Source organism: Nicotiana tabacum, chromosome 11, assembly GCF_000715075.1.
Source record: "Nicotiana tabacum cultivar K326 chromosome 11, ASM71507v2, whole genome shotgun sequence".
NCBI lineage: Eukaryota > Viridiplantae > Streptophyta > Magnoliopsida > Solanales > Solanaceae > Nicotiana > Nicotiana tabacum.
The window spans coordinates 58,768,837-58,791,266 of NC_134090.1; positions in this window are offsets into that span (position 1 = coordinate 58,768,837).

A 22,430-nucleotide genomic window follows, 5' to 3' on the forward strand; every position below is an offset into this window, starting at 1 on the left:
CCTCTAGGCTGGCCCAATATCAACGCACAAAGATCACATCTCGCCCCTCGATCAAGGAATCACAAGCCATCGATGCATATCCGATACCGAGCGCTCATGCGCGCATACGAACGCATGGAAGGAATTCAAAGAGTTACTTTTCAAGTTGAATCAAGGACGCACGATAAGAATTCAAGAATGTGAAATTTTTTTCATAAAGGTTCTGCAGCCTCTCGAGTATAAATACAGAAGTCTCCGTACCGATCCACGAGACTCTACTAAATCTGCTCATGACTCGTGAGACCTATGTAACCTAGGCTTTGATACCAACTTGTCATGACCCTTAACCCGGACCCGTTCGTGATGGCGCCTCTGTGAAGACAAGGCCAGCCGACACTACCCATTTCAGTATTTAACAGTTAAGCATTAAGGGACAGTCTAAGCATGATCAAATAAACCAAGGTTTAAGCAGTTAATAGCATAATTCGCGAAAAATATCCCAACACAGCCCGATACCGGGGTGTCACTAGTCATGAGCATCTAAACAATATGAAATACTCCAAATCAAATTACAGAGTTTAATACAGAAACTAAGAACATGAAATAAGATAGGGAATAGCTCCGGGCTATGAACGCCAACAGCTACCTAGAGACTCCTCGGATCCGCCTGAGCCGGAAATGATCAGCACTCGGGAGCGGGACCAGATACGCCCGAATCTGCACGCAGGGTGCATGGAGTAATGTGAGTACTCCAACTCAGTGAGTAATAATCATAAATAAAGACTGAAAGCAGAAAATCATGCAAGGCACAAAAGCATGCTATAATGAAGCAGTAAAACCATTAAAACAGTAAACCAGTGAAAGATAGGTAAAAATCCTTTAACTCAAATTTAACTTCATGAAAAGCCTTTTTCAAAAATTAAGCAGGTAATTTGGCAGGCAATTAAGAAAAGATAAACAAATAAAGGTTCGCCCCTCGGGCACCGTATCAACAAATCCGCCCCTCGGGCAATATCTCAGAACAATACCAGCCCCTCGGGCTCAATCTCACATCACAATGGGTACCCGCGCTCACTAGGGGTGTGCAGACTCCTGGAGGGGCCCCTTACGGCCCAAGCGCAATATCAAGCCATCTCGTGGCATCATCACTACGCTCTCAGCCTCATATCAATTAAGCCACCTCAGGGCATACATATCTCAGGCCCTCGACCTCATAATCAATATCAAATGTTTCCTCACAACATAGGCCCTCGGCTTTACTCAGTCAAAATCCTCACAAGCCACTCGGGAAATAGTAAAACAATGATTCTTAGCCCAATTATCATTTGAAAGATCATTTAAGTGTTAAAACAGAGTAAACATGGCTGAGTATAAAGTCAAAACCGTAAGGAAATATCAATAAAAGCCCTCGAAGGGTTCAAATAGTTGGCACGAAGCCCAAATATGGCATTCATCCCAAATAATGATGATAGCAAATGGATTTTAGTCAAATACGCGGTAAAATAGTCATTCAGGACGGACTAAGTCACAATCCCCAACAGTGCACGACCCCACGCTCATCATCGAGCGTGTGCGTCACCTCAATATAGCACAACGATGTGCAAGTCCAGGGTTTTATACCCTCATAACATCATTTACAATCATTACTCACCTTAATCCGGTCAAATCTCTAGCTCGCGACGCCTTTGCCCCTCGAATCGGCCTCCACCCGCGTCGAATCTATCCAAAATCAGAACGAGGACATCAAAATTTTCTAAGGGAACACATCCCAAGCGAAAATAATCAATTTACAATATAAATCCCAAAATTACCAAAACCCGACCCCTGTATCAAAATCTCACCTATCAACCGAAAAACGCCAAAATCTCAATGTCGCCAATTCAAGCCTAAACCTTCCACGGACTTCCAAAATGCATTTTGATCACTCTCCTAAGTCCCAAATCACATAGCGGAGCTAACCAAATCATAAAAATTTCGATCCAAGATCATATACCAACACGTCAAATCTTGGTAAAATTTTTCAATATTCAAGCTTCAAACTGAGAACTGTTCTTCCAAATTCATGATTACCCTGAAAACCAAAACCAACGATTTACATAAGTCATAATCCATCACACGGGGCAAGTCATGCATGGGAAGTGATGAGCAAAGTGCAAAATCTCAAATGGCCGGTTGGGTCGTTACAAATACCAAAAAATGCAAGATTGACCAAGCTCCAGAAGAAAGCAACAAGTTTGGTTAAAACATTGTGATAACAAATATGGTTCATGTAAGCAGGTAAAAATAGAGTTTCATAAAGGAATTATTAGTAGAAGTTCAATAAGGCAAATTCTGGGTAAGAGATGATTCCTTGGGGATTTTAGTGCAAGAATCCAAAAGAAGGCATGAGAAAAACTCACAATAAATAGTAGAACAACAAAGCAAACTTAAAGATACAAAGTCATTCAAGATGAACATATAAGAGTTTACAGAATTAGGCAGGTTATGACACTAGGAGATTCAGAATTGTAGAATAGCTACAATGAAAGTAAAACTGCCAATGATTACAACACAATATTAGGGTCATATTGGTTCGAATAACATGGATATGCAAAGCCCTGGAAACAAGCAAAAGAGGATAGAATTGCAAAAGTCAAGACACTCACCTGTTTGCAGATTCAACAAACAAAATAGAAGAGAAGGCTAAGTGTCAGAAATTGCTCAAACATCACCACTAAAGAGAACAACCAAAAGGCCCAAATCCTAGTGCGTCAAAGTTCAAAGGAGCCTCAAATGAGCCCGAGCAGTGCTCACACTAGGGAGGTCGTTAGAGAGGGTTTCGATGGCCGTGGCTTTTAGCCGGCCAAGAGCAATAGATTCAGAATAGTATTGTCATGACCCAAAAATCACAAGTCATGACGTCGCCTAACTTAACCCGCTAGGTAAGCCAACTAACAGAAAAACACAACCCAACTGAGGTTATAAGAGAAAATATAACTGAGCATTACGAATTTACCAAGACCTGGTAGTACGAATCACAAGCTTCTAAGATTTGGAATTTCAAACTAATACAAATAAATATACGTTCTATTTGAAGGTTACATAAACAAATTAGCAATAATCTAGACTACCAAGGACAAGTGGCAGCTATAACCAAATGCACGATCATCTTCTAAAGCAGCACCTGACGTCACCAGCAGCTCCGCTCCAAAATCTGCACGGAACGTGCTGAAGTGTAATATCAGTACAACCGACTCCATGTACTGGTAAGTATTTTGTCTAACCTCGTTGAAGTAGTGATGAAGCTTTTAGTTAAAAAGATGCTTATTGCTATAACATGTACAATAGATTAACAGAAAAGCAGTTTAAAGTACAACGGATAAACGTATCATATACAACTCGGCGAGACAGTCAACAATTAATAAAAAGAACCATAGTAGAATGTCACGATCTTTCTTGGTATGAGATATATGTCCAAGATGTCAAATGTCAAATCACATGGCACGGTAACACCCTTCGCGCTTTTATCTCATCCTCACCATGTATAAATAAATTTATGTAACAATTCAATTATCAGCGCAACACCCTTCGTGCATTCAACTCATCCTTCCAAATGATCGTATAACAGAACCAACCATATCACGGGAACACAATAATAGGAATTACTAAGTAGGAAATACGCAAGTAACAACGGTGGGAAAGGATGCACATATGGCTCACAGTAAAAGACTAAGCGGAAAGCACATGAGTAATAACAACAAATGGAAAGCAAGAAATATCAACTTCAATTAACTAGCATATTGAAGGTCTAAGTACAAACATAACAATTAAGACGAAAACACACGATCTTTACAAGTTAACAAGTAAGGGAATGAATGGCTAGCATGGTGGAAGGCTTAAACTAAAGTGCAACAGAATAGATACAACATGAATATAATTATAAAAGCAGGAAATAGGCATGGTATTCGCAAGTTAAGCAAGTAAAATAAATGGATGGTGCATCAACAATTGAGATAAAGGTCAAGTACAGGACAATAACAACAAGTCATACAAAATAGGTAAATACAACAATAACATCTCAAGGTAAGGGCACAAACGTATACACGGGAAACAAATATCACATCATAATGCATGTCCCTCGTCCTCACCTGCACGGAAACACCCTTCGTGCCATGACCTCACAATAACATACAAGCATAACAATATAATTAAAATGGCACGACATCACCCTTCGTGCTTTAACTCTCAATAATATGGCACGACATCACCCTTCATGCCTTTACACTCAATAATGTGGCACGACATCATCCTTCGTGCTTTTACTCTCAATAATGTGGCACGTCATCACCCTTCATATTTTACACTCTTCCTTACCAAGCATATGTATAACAATGACAACCAATGCAGGAAGCATAAATAACATCAAGGAGAGTGTTTTAACGGATATTCCAAACAATTCCCAATCACAACCTTCCAAATCAACAATGATTCAACAACCCTCAAGAACCGTATTATTCAAATACTTCCACAAATCTCACAATGATCCACAACACAATTATATAGTCTAGTATCTCAAGAATACTGGCCGCAGTAATGTCGTAATGATTTCACATAGAGATAACCGAATTAGACACATCACTGTATTCTCAGAATTTCCGTTCAATTTTGATCAAGTTATAATATGCTAAGTCTTGATTTCTATCATTTAATATCATGCTCCTTGTATCTAAGAGTCAAGTGAGGCATGAAGCAAGAGGCCACGAAATTCTACAAACATAAATGCAACATAATCCACCCCCCGAGCATGATTAACCCTAGCACATACAAAGACGTTCGTCACCTCATATATGTATCAACACTGCATGTTGCAACCAATGACAAATAGGAGGAAAAATTCCCTCAACAAAGTTAGGCAAAACACTTACCTCAATTCGGCTAACTCACACTCAACTTAGCCTTTTCCTCTACAAGTTCACCTCCGCTCAACTCAGTCTAGCCAATGACGACTTGAATACACCGCACAATGCAAGAGAAAACCATTTTAATTAATAAAGCTATAATTTTTTTTCAACATAAAAAAAAAGTCAACAAAAGTCAAACCTCAGGCCTGCCCGGTCAAAATCGGAGCCAAGGGTAGGTCTTGACTACACATAGCCTCATGAGTCTTAATATGTGTTTTATTTTCAAATCTGAGTCTTATTCGACTCTTATATCTCACATTTTCATTCAAAACATTGACAAAATCCCAAAACTTTTTCCATAGATTGCCCATGAATTTGATGTTAAATCTTGTATAAAATCATGAAATATAGTTAGAAATTTATTAAAGATACTTACCCAATGTTTTGGTATGAAAATCCCCTCTCAAAATCTCCTCACCTCAAAGCTAGGGTCAAAAATATGAAAAATGAATCAAAAACTTGAAATTCTCAGCACTTAACGAGTGCAGATGTCACATTTGCGATAGGGGGTTCGCAAATGCGACCCTCGCAAATGCGAACACTGTATTGTAAATGCGAACTGGAAGGCCTACTGCTTAGGTCGCAATTGCGACCCATACTTTGCAAATAGGATGGCAGGAGTTTCGCAAATGTGGCAGAGTCCTTCGCAAATGCGAACTCTACCCAGCAACCCAAACTTTGCAATTGCGATGGCTGCTTCGCAATTGCGGCTGTCACATTTGTGAAAATTACATCACAAATGCGATGCTACCAGTACCAGCAATCAAAAACTATGAAAAATCATTTTGAACCCAATTTGAAACTCACCCGATCCCTCAGGGCTCCAAACCAAGTATGCACACAAGTCTAAAATCACAGTACGAACTCGCTCGCACGCTCAAATCATCCAAATAACTTCTAAAAACACGAATCGGACGCCAAAATGCATGAAAATCAAACTAAACTTCAAGAACAACAACCGAGCGTCCAAACCATATCAAATTAACTCCGAATGGCGCCAAATTCCGTACACAAGTCACATTTTACATTATGGACCTATTCCAAGTTTCAAAATTGAAATCCAAACCCGATAGCAAAAAGTCCACTCCCGATCAAACTTCCCAAAAATCCAACTTTCGCCATTTCAAGACTAATTAACCTATGGACCTCCAAATTACAATCCGGACGCGCTCCCAAGTCCAAAATCACCCAACTAAGCTAATGGAACTGACAAAACTCCATTCTGAGGTCAAATGCTAAAAAATCAAACTTGGACAATTCTTCCAACTTAGAACTTAAATCTTGAAGATCATTTTTCCAAATTGATTCCAGATAACTTGAAAACCAATACCGATGATTTTACCAAGTCATAATACATCATGCAGAGATACTCAAGCCCTCAAGATACCAAACGAAGTGCAAATTCCCAAAACGACCAGTCATGTCATTACATCCTCCGCCACTTAAACACACGTTCGTCCTCGAACGTACTAGGAGTCGTTCAAAAGATATCAAATCATGGTGTAATCACACTAAGCATAAACCTGGGGGTGATCCCACATCACCCTGCTCCACATAAGCCCGTCAACACAACAACATTAGAGATCCTTGCTTCGACCTTGGTCCTTAAACCTTAGAACTCCATCTCATTACAAGACCCGAATCCCACGACCATACACTACATACGTCTGAACAAGTTGTATTAAGTCACAATCATAACACAAGATGTAATCACAAGATATACTCCATCATTGGACACTCACAGCAGGAACTGATGACCACCAATACTGCCAAAACACAAATCTGGTGCCGGTAGCAAACCTCAAATAGATTAGAACCTCGTTCAAAACCTTCATACCCTACCGATGATGAAAGAAACACGCAAAAACGCTTAACCACTCATCTGATCAATAAGCCAAGAAACACTAGCCCGACCAGGGCCGTTGTCCAAATCCTCAACAAATCATAGTGTTATTCTTCCAAATCCTTCCTCATCCCAATACAATAGTGCAAATCTTAGGTCTAGAAACCTCATCTCAGCCAACACAAGTAGTCACACCAACAAGCATCAACAATAATCATATGGAGCCACACTCAACCCTGTTCCGTACACCAACAGGTTAAGCAGGCAGGGAAATTTTAGCATTTTACTATGAACTATTTTCAACAGGGTGAAAACAATATACACGAAATAGAAATAAGGAGCCACATATCATCATTGTACTGTTGCGGCATGCAACCCGATCCCTTCATATCAATCCACATAGGGTACCCATCGAGCCATAATACTCGGGCTCACTGATCACATATGTTTCAACATCAAGCACAACAGAGTGCACAAAATATAACTGTGGGGAAATTATTAGGAACAACAATACTGAGAGAGACAAACACAACTATGGTGCAATAAGCTAAGCAACATCATAAGGCCACCTCGCCTATAGTGCCACGAGGACTAAACTGAATCACAACATGCGTGCAAAGAGTCATGTAAATTTCATAACACGTCATAGTATGAGAGAGAAACACATGACATAAACCAAGGCGCGAATCTCATCCACTCCGTCTGACGACATACATATGACACCACTTGCGCAAGAGCAAGCAAATCCAACCTGATACAGAATACACATCCTCGCTAGGCTCAAAATAATTCCTAGACCAAGTTTCGATCATCCTCAAATATGTAATAAACCTCCCAAAAGTCTATAGCAACCTACACATAACACTTACCATTAATCATCCAATCTTCTACACTCCTTCATAACTCACAATCGAGGAATAGTCCATGAACAAGAACATTCAATCTCTGAGCCTCGTGAATACCAGAACTTTTGTACCCAATCTCAACACGGCTTCTCAAATAACTAACACGTAATCATACTACATCATCTTTCGGTAATGCACCTATAAATCAAAACACAATGTATCTACCAACAGGCGCCCCAATGAAAATACATAGTGCCAGCTAAACATTAAACACCAGAAATCGTTTGAGACATCAAGATCTCGTATCCTTCCCTCCAAAACTAAAACTGCAACCTTGCACATGCAACTTCTCAACCCCACATGGCGCATCACCTCTAATATGCTAACTCGCAACACTACGAAACCTCATAGTCGACTCCATACTTTACGCAAATTGAACATTTTAGCAACTGAGAATCTTCCATCTATCTCAATCTAGGAGAACACCACCACACGCAATATAGCTCATATACTTGTAGAAAACATTAACTTCGACCGTGGTCATAACCATGATAAATTCTTCGGAATTCAGTAACACACATTTGCGTAATCAGAACCAATCGCCTTTAATTCAATCGAGTCACGCAGTTGACAACTCGAAAATAACTCAATCCGATATGATCGCCCCTGAGAAAACTTCTGGGAACCCAAAGCCATTTCTTACATCACCCCAACATTAGCTTGTGGACCTTTCTTGACAAGGAAACACCGTGGATCCGATTACCATTCACTACCATTCTCAAGCCCACCTGTAGACAAATTCAAAAGTCATTAAAGGCTACATAAGACTTGGAACTCGCCAGAACCTTCTTGATAACCACTCATCTTATTCTGATCTTCAATACACAACTATAACGCGTCGAGCAACCCATGCTTCACCGGCATATGCCCATTCAAAGAAATATCCATGAAATCTCTCGGTCCGAAAACTGATACGATCCATGATCCTACAATTTGATCATTATTAGTAGACTCTACCACTTAGCTTGAAGCCATAGAACACCTCAGCAGCAACCCAAAGTACCATATCTTCACAGCACGCTCCGATACTATACGACTATTTGGCTGAATACTTCAAAACTCATGCAATACTGATCATAGAACACCCTAAAGACTCTAACAAGTGCTTACCCATCATTACAATAGTCAAACGATATTCCCCAAATGCTCTGAAATGATGACATATGCATCCCATGCCGAATGGAAACCTCATACGAGACACATAATCCAAACTCATTATGCAGGAGATGGCCCACCGGTTATACTCAAATTGACACCTTGCCATGAACTTACATTAATCACAATAGCCTGGCCACCAGCCAATCTTCCCCAAATCTGTGCTTACCAACCAGACATATGAACCTGCCTCCTACCACAAATGAATGACTAGAAGATTTAACACTACATCTACTTTTGAGGCTAGATAGCACATCGTGATGATAATCAAGTATCCATAGCCCATCGTAATCTATCTTCAACATCACCGATCATCGACACATATTGAATACTGAGCGCACAATATCACATATGAGCGATCCAGAAGAGTCAAAGTCATAGGTTTCAGGCTGAAACAAGGCCGCACGATAAGGAAATAAGAAAGGGAAAGTTTTTCCTAAATGCCCTGTAGCCTCCCGAAGATAGGTATGGACGGCATCATACCGATCCGCAGGACTCTAGTAAACACTTGCTCATGACTCGTAGAATCTACGAACCTAGTGCTCTAATACCACCTTGTCACGACCCAAAAACCGCAAGTTGTGATGGCACCTAATACAACCCGCTAGGTAAGCCAACTAACAGAAAAACACAACCCAACTGAGGTTATAAGAGAAAATAGATTAGATAATTGAGCATTACAAATTTACAAAGACCTGGTAGTACGAATCACGAGCTTCTAAGATTTGGAATTTCAAACTGATACAAATAAATACACGTTCTATTTGAAGGTTACTTAAACAGATTAGCAATAATCTAGACTACCAAGGACAAGTGGTAGCTATAACCAAATGCACGATCATCTTCTGAAGCAGCACCCGACGTCACCAGCAGCTCCACTCCAAAATCTGCACGGAACGTGTAGAAGTGCAGTATCAGTACAACTGACCCCATGCACTAGTAAGTATTTTGTCTAACCACATCGAAGTAGAGATGAGGCTTTTAGTTAAAAAGATGCTTATTGCTATAACATGTACAATAGATTAATAGTAAAGCAGTTCAAAAGTATAACAGATAAAACTATCATATACAACTCGGCGAGACAGTCAATAATTACTAAAAAGAAACTACAGTAGAATATTTACGATCTTTCCTGGTATGAGATATATGTCCAAAATGTCAAATGTCAAATCACATGGCACGGTAACACCCTTTGTGCTTTTATCTCATCCTCACCATGTATAAGTAAATTTTTGTAACAATTCAATTAGCACGGCAACACCCTTCGTGCGTCTAACTCATCTTTCCAAATGATCGTATAACAGAACCAACCATATCACAGTAACACAATAATAGGAATTACTAAGTAGGAAATACGCAAGTAACAATGGCGGGCAAGGATGCACATGTGGGTCATAGTAAAGGACTAAGTGGAAAGCACGTGAGTAATAACAACAAATGGAAAGCAAGGAATATCAACTTCAATTAACTAGCATATTGGAGGCCTAAGTACAAACATAACAATTAAGACGGAAACACAAGATCTTTGCAAGTTAGAAAGTAAGGGCATGAATGGCTAGCATGGTGGAAGGCTTAAACTAAAGTGAAACATAATAGATACAACATGAGTATAATTATAAAAGCAGGAAATAGGCACGGTATTTGCAAGTTAAGCAAGTAAAAGACATGGACGGTGCATCAACAATTGAGATAAAGGTCAAGTATAGGACAATAACAACAAGTCACACAAAATATGTAAATACAACAATAACAGCTCAAGGTAAGGGAACAAATGTATACACATGAAACAGATATCACACCATAATGCATGTCCCTCGTCCTCACCTACACGGAAACACCCTTCGTACCATGACCTCACAATAACATACAATTATAACTGTTACATCCCATAATTTCGTACGTGAGAGTACGTCGTAAGCCAATTGATGTAAGCTCGGAAATGAGGTCATTTTTTAAAGTACATAGCATAAGTTCATCATGTTATATTGGAGGTTATAAATCTTTAAGATCATGAATAACAAGTACCAAAAGGGTTGGAAAGCTTAGACGCTAAATGAATTGAAGAAAATAAGTTTCGTCAAAAGTCGACAAGTTGGAATGTTTTACCATGTACTTTTGGGATGAGACTAGGGTTATTAACATTATAAGGAGATTATATTATGATTTATTTTAGTCGTATGATAGTTGGTGTTATGTTTTGAGGTCGAGCGAGTGGTGGAACAAAAGTTGGAAAAGGTCATCACAAGTTCCATTCATAAATGTGCTAAATATTTGGTCTAATGTAACTCGGCTTTTCTCCAAATATACTACGAATTAGGGGATGATCTACCTACCAAATTTAAGATGTACGTGTCTATTTTCTAAAACATTAACCTTTTACTGATACGATATTGGAGTAGAGAGATAATCGCGTTTTCGCGAGACAACGTAGACTGGTGGGTGAAAAGTAGGTGCATCACCTACTTACCAAAAGGAGAGGTCTCAATTAAACCTCCTTAAGTCGGCCAAGAGTGGAAATTTAAAGTCTTATAAACTCATTTAATTAAATCATATTTTAGACCATAAAACCAGAGTTAACCCCTGCAACTCCTCCCCAAAAATCTCACACAAATCCTAGGTTATTTCGGATGTTACGATGTGATTCTAGTGCCGAAAACCCGGACAGCTTGCTAGTTTCTCTTTCTCCTTCATGTATCTGCGTTGGGGGACTGAATTTTTAATGGAGAAGGACTATGTTTCATGGTTCTACTCATTTCAAGGTAAATTTATGCTTCTCCTTCCATTATCTATGCTTGTACGAGTTGTAACTCGACCATAAAGATTAGACCTAGCGAGTTTCGAATGAGTGTTATGTTGTTTGTTGTTGCACCACTATTGGCTGGTTGTGAACTTATTTTTAAGTTGAATTGATGGTTGTTTTATAGGATAAGAGGTTTAATTATGTATTGTAGTTTGTGTTGCTCAATTTGAAAGAAAAGACAAGTCGAAACATGTTTTAGTAAACCGAAAAGTCAGTTTTTAGTTGTTGAACTTGTGGGACTGTTTTGTGAGCTGTTTTGTGTTGTTGTTAGGTTGTCTATTTTGCTAATGTTTTTATGGAGTTTGCAAGGAGAAAGAGTATGGAGAAACACCACATAATGGCAGGGTGGTTGGCTGGTCGTTCGTCATTACTTTTTTTTTGGTTGTTGGACACTACTTTGGTTGTCGTTTTATGTATGAAGTGATTAGGGTGTGTGGGCTATTTTATGGTATATTGTGATGAAGATAAGGTTGGAACATGATGCATAAATGTTGTTATTATTGTGTTCTTGGTATTGTTGGTATATGGTATTGGAGGATGGTCTTGTTATAGGGGAGATGCTGCCAAAATCTACATAAATAATCTACTAGTTTAAGTTGCGGACTTAGCCTTTACTCAGCACTGATTTGGAATCTCCTTATGCCGTGGTAGATTAAATTGAGTTGTTTGAAGAATTGCTTGGAAGAAATTAAGGACTCAATAGAGTTAAGCTATGTTAAGGCACTTTCTTCTTTCTTTTGGCATGAACTAAAATGAAATGAACATAAATGATACGCTATTTCATAATGAATCTACTCCTAGCAACTAAGGTTGTCCATGTTGTTCTTTCCGTACAAAGTTATTCTAAGAAAGTATGTATGATCCTTGAGTCCTAGTTAAGTTCATATTGATGGTATGATGTCCATAATGCTAATCGAAGGTGCAACGACCTTACGTCACTCTGAAAGGTTTAGAACGTGATTCCATGAGTCGAGCATGCATTATATATATGTATCTATTTTACTCTACCGTGACGCGCTATAGTCGGCCGGGTACGACACCTATTGTGAAACCACTAATCAGTTGGGTTTACGAAGCTCCACATGGCCGGGTACGATTCTACCGAGCCTTATGATGGCCAGGTACGTTTTTATCGAGTCCTCTTTAAGGCCGGGTACGATATGATGTTGATGATGCCCACAGAGGAGAATGTTTTTAAAAGTTTATGTATATATATGTATTATGAATTTCATATCAGTAGTCCCCAGAGGCACTCAGATGTTATAGGTTGTATCTCGTCTATCTATCTTTACATTACTGTTCTTATTTATATTTTCCAATCTTACATACTCGGTACTTTATTCGTACTGACGTCCCTTTGCCTGGGGATGTTGTGTTTCATGCCCGTAGGTCCCGATAGATAGGTTGAAATTCCTCCTAGTAGGCTATCAGCTCAGCGGAAGGTATTGGTGCACTCCACTTGCTCCGGAGTTGCCTATTTGGTTAGTATGATTTGGACATGCATTGATTGGTATGGCGGGGCCCTGTCCCAACATTTATGATGTGTACGTACTCTTAGAGGCTTGTAGACAAATGTCATACATATGAAAGATTGTATGGCCTTGTCGGCCTATGTTCAGTGTACGAGTGTCATTTTGGTCTTATAGGACTACATGTCACATGTATAAGTTTGTATTATATGTTGGGTCATACTATGTCAAGTATTCCCTTATGTTTCATTGTGGTTATATCATGATGGTCCTTCCGGCCCATTTACCCATGATGGTATGATAAGAAAGGATATGTTACGTTGTTACTCTGTTGAGTAAGGTACCAGGTGCCCGTTGCGTCCCTCCGATTTGAGTCGTGACAAAAGTGGTATCAGAGCAGTTCTGTCCTAGGGAGTCTACAAGATATGTCTAGTAAAGTCTTGTTTGTGGGTGTATAGTGTACCACACTTATAAGCAGGAGGCTGCAGGGCATTTAGGACTATCAGTCTTTCTTCTTACTCTAGATCATGTGGTAGAGCTCGATTTTAAGAATCCAAACTCCTAAATTATATTTTGTTCGTAATACAATGACACCTACATCGAGAAAGACAGTTGGTAAGAGATTGAATGTGGTTGTAGAAGAGTTGATGAGAGGAACTCGATTTTGCATTATGCTTATGATGAGTAAATATGAGGTCTTCAGTAGATCATGTGTATACTAAGACGTGTTCTTGATAAAGATCCCTAAGGATTGAATATCTATCCATCCATATGGTAAGAAGAAATAAGAGAATCAGAAGGTAGATACGAGTTCCAACAAGTAAAACAAGCAAGGTGAAGAAGGATACGACGTCCTAGTTAGTGAAGATTATCAGTATTTACAATTCAGGTAGAAAAGTATAAACATTTTGAGTTACTTTCAACAGTAACAAAGATATATATATATGACCACACCTATCTCAATTATGCCTAATGGGAGATAACATATATAGTTTAAGAGAAAGATGGGATATCAGGATCCAGCTTGGGTTAGAGTAACCTAAAATGGTGGATTGAGCCGCGGGAGCCAAAGGTGAAACAATATTTTTTTTGAAGTTTTCAAAATAATGCAATAGACAGAAGTATTAGCAGGAGAATAAGAAGAGAGTAAATGAAGCATTATGAGTAAGGTATAATAAATGGGTGATAACAGTAAATCAAAAATGGCAGGATGATAGAGTCTATGGTCAGGTGAAGGAAAAGACAAGAGATGACATGCTTTGTGACTATAAAAGAGTACATGCCATAAAGTCATATCCTTATTTCGAGAAATGAGTTGGTGACTCCAACATGATTACTAGAAAGCTAAGTTAGAACCCCGGAGTAATAGAAATCAACATAGGCTAGTAAACAAGAAAAAAAAAATCGAACATGATAGGGATCGGAGCATTCGATAATAGTCGACATCGCGAGATCGTCAGGGACCATGTTCCAACAAAAATAGAATGGACAACGGAAGAATAACCTTTAAAGGTCATTCAGGAAGACGCTTCCTAAAAGTAAGCAATGTGAGCAAAGTTATGCTCAAGGGACTAAGTGTGCCAATTACATTAGGTGTCACCCTCGCGCGTAATGAATTTAGTTATCCCTAGTAGAGAAGGGTTGCCTCAAGGCGAGTAAGAGTCAGTGAAGACGTGAAAAGAAGCCAACGATGAAGAGGTAAACCATATCTAGGTAAATCTTCATAGCCTTAAATGCTAATACTCCCCTAAAGGGGGAGAAAATGGTGTGATATGTTTGTAAGTCGGAGTTATGTAGTTCAAGTACTTATGGAATAGTAAAGAAAGAATGTGGTAAAAAGGCGAAAGGAATGAGATTATATTTGTTCAGATCCTATAGATATATTACGACTCCAGAACATTATTCAAGAACGATATCGGGGAGAGGCAGTAAGGGTTCCCGACCAGGATATTATTGATATTAAGTGCGAATGAACACTTGATACATAAGGATTCAGTGTGAGAGGTAAGTTAAGACAAAGGAAACAACCCAAGAGGGATTATGCGGAATATAGATATGAGAATGGATCAACGAGTATTTAGTAGTTGATTCAGGAAGAGCCTGGCTATGGATAGACAAGAGGATACAGATAAATCAGCAGATCGTGCAAGATAAACCTAGTGAACCCCAGCATAGGGAATTTAGTCTCACAGATACGACATCGTAATCCTTGAGAAATATTTAGATAAGAGTTGAGGTAGTTATAGTTGCCGTAAAAAGTGTTACGAAAATAAAAGAGAGTGCTACTGGGGAGATTTTTTTTTTGAGTTCAGAAGTAACCCTGCGAGAACAAGGGCACGAAGGTATATAACTGAGGATATTTATAAGTAAGAACATCAAAAATTTCATCAGGTATATGATGGGATAAGCTCACAGCTTTACAAGAATCAGAGAATCTTCCATAAATGCTACAATGAAAGACTAGCTGAGAAATAAGGAAGAAGGCTTCAAACAAAGCATAGTGACCTAAATATATAATGGTCTTGTAACAATAGTCTTACTACGACATTGTATGCTCTCCATAACAAAGTGGCACCCGTCGTAATTGAGGAACAGGAAGTAAAATCCAAAGTAATATTCGAGATCATATGAAGTTTCACAAAATTCTAATATATGTGGGCACTAAGATAAGCAAGTATTCATGCAACAAGTGGCAGAATGACCAAGAAAGGTAATTGCTTACTTTTAACGAAAGCTGAGAAGGCATGAAAGGAATTATTCGATCTATGACCCAGAGTTAGTTACGTTATTAACATACTTAAGATTTCGAAGTGTTATCCATGCATTATATATTGACAATTATACATCTATAGGAGACTCCAGTATAAGTTAAAAGAAAGAATTGACTCCACGTCACAGACAAAAGCTTGAATTTCTAGAAGGTTATATCATGGATGTTCCATAGCATCGACGAGGGGATAAAGTAATAACTAGTACCCTGAGCCGCAGATCAAAAGATAAAGTAAACCTACTTAAAGGCTGAGATAGAGAAGGAAACTAAAGAGTTACATCAGTAGAGTGAGTTAGGAGTCTAATTATTAGACCCCGATGAGTATAGAAATCATGATTAAGAACATTGTAGAATCACTCTAAATATTAGTGGTACAAAAGATATAGTACAATGGACATATTCTATAATGGCTCTACGATAAATCTAGTTAGAAAAATACCAACCTCATAAGAAGTCAGTATGAAGCTTTCGGCGTATTGTGTATGCACATGATGTGCAAGTATTATAGTAGAGCTTTAAGGTGTGGATGTGAATTCCACTTATGTGGAAGGGAGGTTATGAAAGAGATAGAAGATATGATATAAGATTTAAAGGTAAGTAAGGTACATGTGAAGAAGGTACGAGATGCCCAAGTACAGATTGTTACGAATAATCCAGATATCAGGTAGAGGGCTAGAAGCGTCACAATTCTGTATCAAGAAATGATAGTGGTGTCGTTGGTGGCATATTTTTCAGCATGCAGTTTCCAGATATAGAGAGGTCTAGTTAAGAGAAAATAAGAGTTAGAGACGATATGATGTCTCACTTGAGGTTCCAGAATAACATAAGGAAATATATGCTGCTTGCAAGTTAAAGGAAGGTTGCGAGTAGTATAAATAGATATATGCAGGTCGCAAGCTAAAGTATGGGAGAGCGACTAGGTTTTAACTAGACAGGAGTAAGGATAAGAAAAGGTGAGTGAGAAGGTGGCGAGAATTAGTAAGTCCTCGGGATTAAACCCATCACAACAAGAGAGTTGATGGTTTCCATAAAGTTATAAAAAGCTCAGTATAGCATGAGTGAACTCAGAGGAGTTTAAGACTAGGAGAATAAAAAAATGGAATGCTGCCCTAATGGTAGAATAAAGGTGTAATTATGATAGATAAGAGGATGACGTTTAGACCTTTGATTGGGTGATGATTCAAAATAAGGGATTTCATGAATTGTACAGGATTAAAATACCCTCATAAGGTGAATCACGTTGGAATGCTATGAAACATAGTTAATGAAGTATTGTATCGTCCCTAGGTGGATTAGGCAAATAATTTCAGATGTTCCCAGATGCAACGTGAGCCCTAACGACATGTATTACAAAAGAGGTTTCAAGTGATCAATGATAGATTATAGATCAAAATCAAGGTGAATCAACAATAGATGGGTACAAGTTCCAAAGTACGAGATGAGATTCGTTTGTTATTCTTAAGATGAATAGTAATGAGGAAGCACTAAAGGACTTAGATTTATACATATAGGATAAGCAGCGAGAGAGTAACCTGGAGTTGGGTAGCAAACCTCGGTAATAATAAACCAAAGTAAGTGTTATGGTATAGTATAACCTACCTAGATGTAGTAAAGCCATAAGGATAGATATACAAGGCTATGAAACAAGATATAGCAATAGTCGTAAGTTCGTTAAAGTACCAAGCGAAGGACTTTAGTACACCTATAGATGCCTAGAGGAAAAACTTGACATAGTTCTATATATATTCATAAAGTGAGGCCTAGAGATTGGCTAAAAGCTGAAGGAAGTAGGAAAGAAGAGTCTCTTAAGCGCCCCTACAGGCTGCATAATAGAAGGTCGCAACAGCTACGAGATTTGAAGAATTATGACGACAAGTCGTGGTGTGAGAAAAAGGCTATGATTTTTATTCAACTTCAAAAAAGTTAACAAGAGTCAAATACTGAGCTCGCCCTGTCAAAACCCGGGTCCAAGGATAGGTTTTGATTACCCATAGCCTCATGAGTCCAAATATGTGTTTTGTTTTCAAATCTGAGTCTTATTCGACTCTTAAATCTCAAATTTTCATTTTTCAAAAGTTTGACAAAATCCCTAAATTTTTCCATAGATTGCCCATGAATTTGATGTTAAATCTTGTTTAAATTATGAAATATAGTTGGAAATTGATTAAAGATACTTACCAAATGTTTTGGTCTGAAAATCCCCTATCAAAATCGCCTCACCTCGAAGCTAGGATTCAAAAATATGAAAAATGAATCAAAAACTCGGAATTCTCAGCACTTAACAGGTTGCAAATGTTGCATTTGCGACAGGGGGTTCGCAAATGCGACCCTCGCAAATACAAACACTGTATCGCAAATGCGAACTAGAAGGCCTACTGCTTAGGCTGCAATTGCGACCCATACTTTGCAAATGCGATGGCAGGAGTATTGCAAATGCGGCAGAGTCCTTCACAAATGTGAACTTTTCCCAGCAGCCCAGACTTCACAATTGCGATGGCTAGTTCTCAATTACGGCTGTTGCATTTGTGACAATTACATCACAAATGGATTGCTACCAGCACCAGCAATAAAAAACTATGAAAAATCATTCTGAAACTCACCCGGGCCCTCGGAGCTTCAAACTAAGTATGCACATAAGTCTAAAAATACAATACGAACTCACTTGCGTGCTCAAATAATCCAAATAACTTCCAAAACCACGAATCAGATGCCAAAACGCATGAAAATCAAACTAAATATCAAGAACTTCTAGAATCACAACCGATTGTCCAAACCATATCAAATCAACTCTAAATGGTGCCAAATTTTGCACACAAGTCACATTTGACATTAAGGACCTATTCCAGCTTCCGAAATTGAAATCCAACCCCGATATCAAAAATTCACTCCCGGTCAAACTTCCCAAACATCCAACTTTCGTCATTTCAAGACTAATTCAACTACGGACCTCCAAATTACAATCTGGATGCGCTCCTAAGTCCAAAATCACCCAACGGAACTAATGGAACTGAAAAAAACTCTATTTTGAGGTCAAATGCTAAAAAGTCAAACTCGGTCAATTCTTCCAACTTAGAACTTAAATCTTCAAGTTCATTCTTCCAAATTGATTTTGGATAACTTGAAAACCAATACCGATAATTTACGCAAGTTATAATACATCATGCGGAGATACTCAAGTCCTCAAGATACCGAGCGAAGTGCGGAATCCCAAAATGACCAGTCGGGTCGTTACAAGTATCGAGTGAGTGAGAGTATGAGAGAATAACGGTGATAATAGTTTTGTCAAAGGGGATTTGGGGAGGGGTTTATATAGTAGTAAAATTAAACGAACAAACAAGGAAACATAATTAATCAAACACAAAATAAGGGAAAAAATCATTCAAAATAAATTCAGAATAAATTTAGGAGAAAAAATAGGGTAAACCCTAGTTCAAGAAGGAGAACACAAATAGCCAAAGATATTACTGAATCAGACCCATATAACTTGGTAATAAGTGTATACAGACGAAATATCATCTGGATCTAAACAAAACGGATCTTGATTCCCTCGATTCGGAGCCTAGCGTTGCCAAAAATAGGCGAGTACTATGTGATACCAAAATTGTGTAAGAAAAGGGAATCATGGAGTGATTGCATATTGAGGTCGGAGTTGGACAGAATAAGGGAGGCGGCTGCTAGGGTTTGAGAGGAGAGGAGAAGAGAGGATTTAGGGGCGGCAGTCTTACAGAAATGGTAGGGTTTTAGGGTGTGTTTGGTTAGCTTAAAGAAGAGTGGTTATTGTGGACTATGATTAGAAGAAAACAGAGCGGGTCGTTTTAACGGGTCCCGACCGGGTTTGGGAGAGGGGTTGTTTGGTTTGGGCCAAGGAGGTTGGGCTAAGGATTGGGGATCTCTGGGCTAGTGATTTCGGTCTATTTGGTCCGAAATTCGCCCAAAATTTGGGCTACAAATTAAATGCCCAAAATTGTTTAAATAAAATATTACTTATGCAATAAAACTATTTTAGCATTAATAATTTAATGATTGTAATTATGCATAGCATATAGGCTATTATTGGAAAATTATGCAAATAGCTTAAAAATACCAATATAATCATATGAAATGAAATAAAAATATTATGAAATATATATATATATATATATATATATATATATATATATGGATGAAAATAATAGATTTGGATAATTAAATCATCACAAAATAATTTAATGGGGGGTAATTAATACATATTCAAGTAATTTAAACTCATGAAAATCAATTTTAAAGCTTTAAAATTATAAAATTATTGAAAATACTTGTATAACTCTTGTAAATTAATTAATGGTGCAAAATAATATTTTAAAAGTATATATACTATTTGAAAAATATGAGTACAAAATTGGGTAACAACAGCTGCCTATATTTACCCGGGAATAATGAAAGAGTTGTTGGGTAAAGAAAATGATGATCAATTTTGTTCGAAATGAGTGAGGAGTGATGTATTTTAAAAAAAAAATCGGGGCCGAACCCTGGTTCTTGTCCTCCTCCTCCTCCTCCACAATTGCACTACAGTCCATGTCTTCTTCGTCTAGAAATAGCTTCCTCATACCTGCCAAAATCTCATCTTCCTCAGATCCCCACATCATGTCAGCCTGATGGAATGTCTAGTGCAGAGATGGTATGGGTTGTTCCGGTGGATAATAAGGGGCATGCCATGGAGGTGTCCAATCTTGATATTCTTTCCATGTATATTCATATCTGAGTCCAAAGGTCGTTCCATGATATTATGGTTGTATGGGTTTAGTGATCCCCTGAAGCTTTTTGCCGAGACCCTTGCCTAGTTCATATCCGTCCACAACAATATGCTTTCTATCTTGTTGCTCCACTCTCGGTCCTTTTCAATTGCATTAACCCATTCAATGTGATGATATGTCTCTCCACCCAACTTCCTCCTATTTTTTATGACTAGAACAGTCTAATTGGAGTAGATGGGGTTGCTTCCATCTTCATGAATGATCACCTCCTGATGATTCCACTCGAATTTCACAGCCCAGTGCAAAGTTGAAGCCATTTCCCCAGCTGAATGTATCCATGGCCATCCCAACAATAGATTGTAAGTAGTAGATATATCTAGCACTTGGAATTCAACATCAAACCAAGTCAGACCCATCTGTAGATCGAGGTTGATTTCTCTGATAGTTTCTCTCTAAGATTTATCGAACGCCTCACATTCATGCTTCCCATTCGTATCTTGTGCAGGCCTTTACCTAATCTCTTTATAGTGTTCCGTGGACATATGTTTAGAATCGAACCTCCATCTATCAAGACCTTGGCGATGAACTTGTCCTCGAATTTCACTGTGATGTGGAATGCCCTGTTATGACTCAGTCCTTCTGGTGGTAACTCATCTTCGTGGAAAGTGATTTTGTGGCACTCCAATACCTGTTCGACCATGTTAGCCATCTCTCCACTATTGATGTCGGCGGGTACATAAGCTTCACTTAACACCTTCATCAAAGCATTCTTGTGCATGTCTGAGTTTTGCAATAGTGATAAGATGGATATCTGAGCAGGGGTCTTGTTCAGGTAGTCAATAACAGAGTATTACCTTGCTTGTATCTTCCTCTAAAGATCATCATTGCCAGTCTCAACAATAGGTGGCTTAGGTGTAGCTTCTTGCTTGTTCCTCCCATATTCTTAGGTGTGTAAACTCTGCTGGTTCTAGTTATACCTTTCATGGCACTTGTTTCCTCCATTTTGACTTTTCCCTTTCTTCTTGCTTCTGCAAAATAATCCCACGGCATGGCATCAGACTTGTAAGATGGTGTGGGAGCTACCATTGCGGTGAAGGGTGTAGCCACCTCAACTTCAAATGGCGCCTGGGTTTGTACCACCACTGGCGTGAGGGTGACTTGGAGATGTTTTAGGAGCGTCTCCCGCTCGAATGAGTCCAATGGACCCTTCCTGATCCCACTCCTCGTCAGTTTCTATCACATTCACCCATTCACCTCTGTGATCCGGTAGAGGGTTGTTGGGGACGTTTGGTGGAGCTTCCTTTGCTTGTATAACTTTAGTGTCGATCGGCATCTGAATCTTATCTTTCCACGTGCGGCGTTCTTCAATGTTATGACCTTCATGCCTAAATGATAAGCACATGTTTTGTTGGGGTTGATCCATCGGGAGGGATTATACACAACAACAGCATGAATAGGGGTGAAGTAGCTAGTGGCCTTTAGTATCTCGTACGGTTAGGCTATGGGTTCAGCAATTGGGGTGTATTGTCTAGGAGGTCTGTGGTCGAAATTTTGTCTTAGCTTTAGGTAGTTTTGGCGGGCGGGTGGAGGTGAATGGTAATATGCAGGTTGAGTGTTGTAGGTATGGTAGGTGGCGGCAGGATGTTGGTATTTTGGGAGTGAGGGTTGATATATGAGTGGAGGCGTTTGGTATGTAAGGGGAGACTTAGGGCCCTGGGCTACCATCATGGCAGCCACTTCTTTCTTTTTTTAAAATACGTCTGATTGCAAAGCTTTATTCATGGCCTACAACACCTCAAAATTAGTTACCATCCCACTTTTGATTCCTTCTTCTAT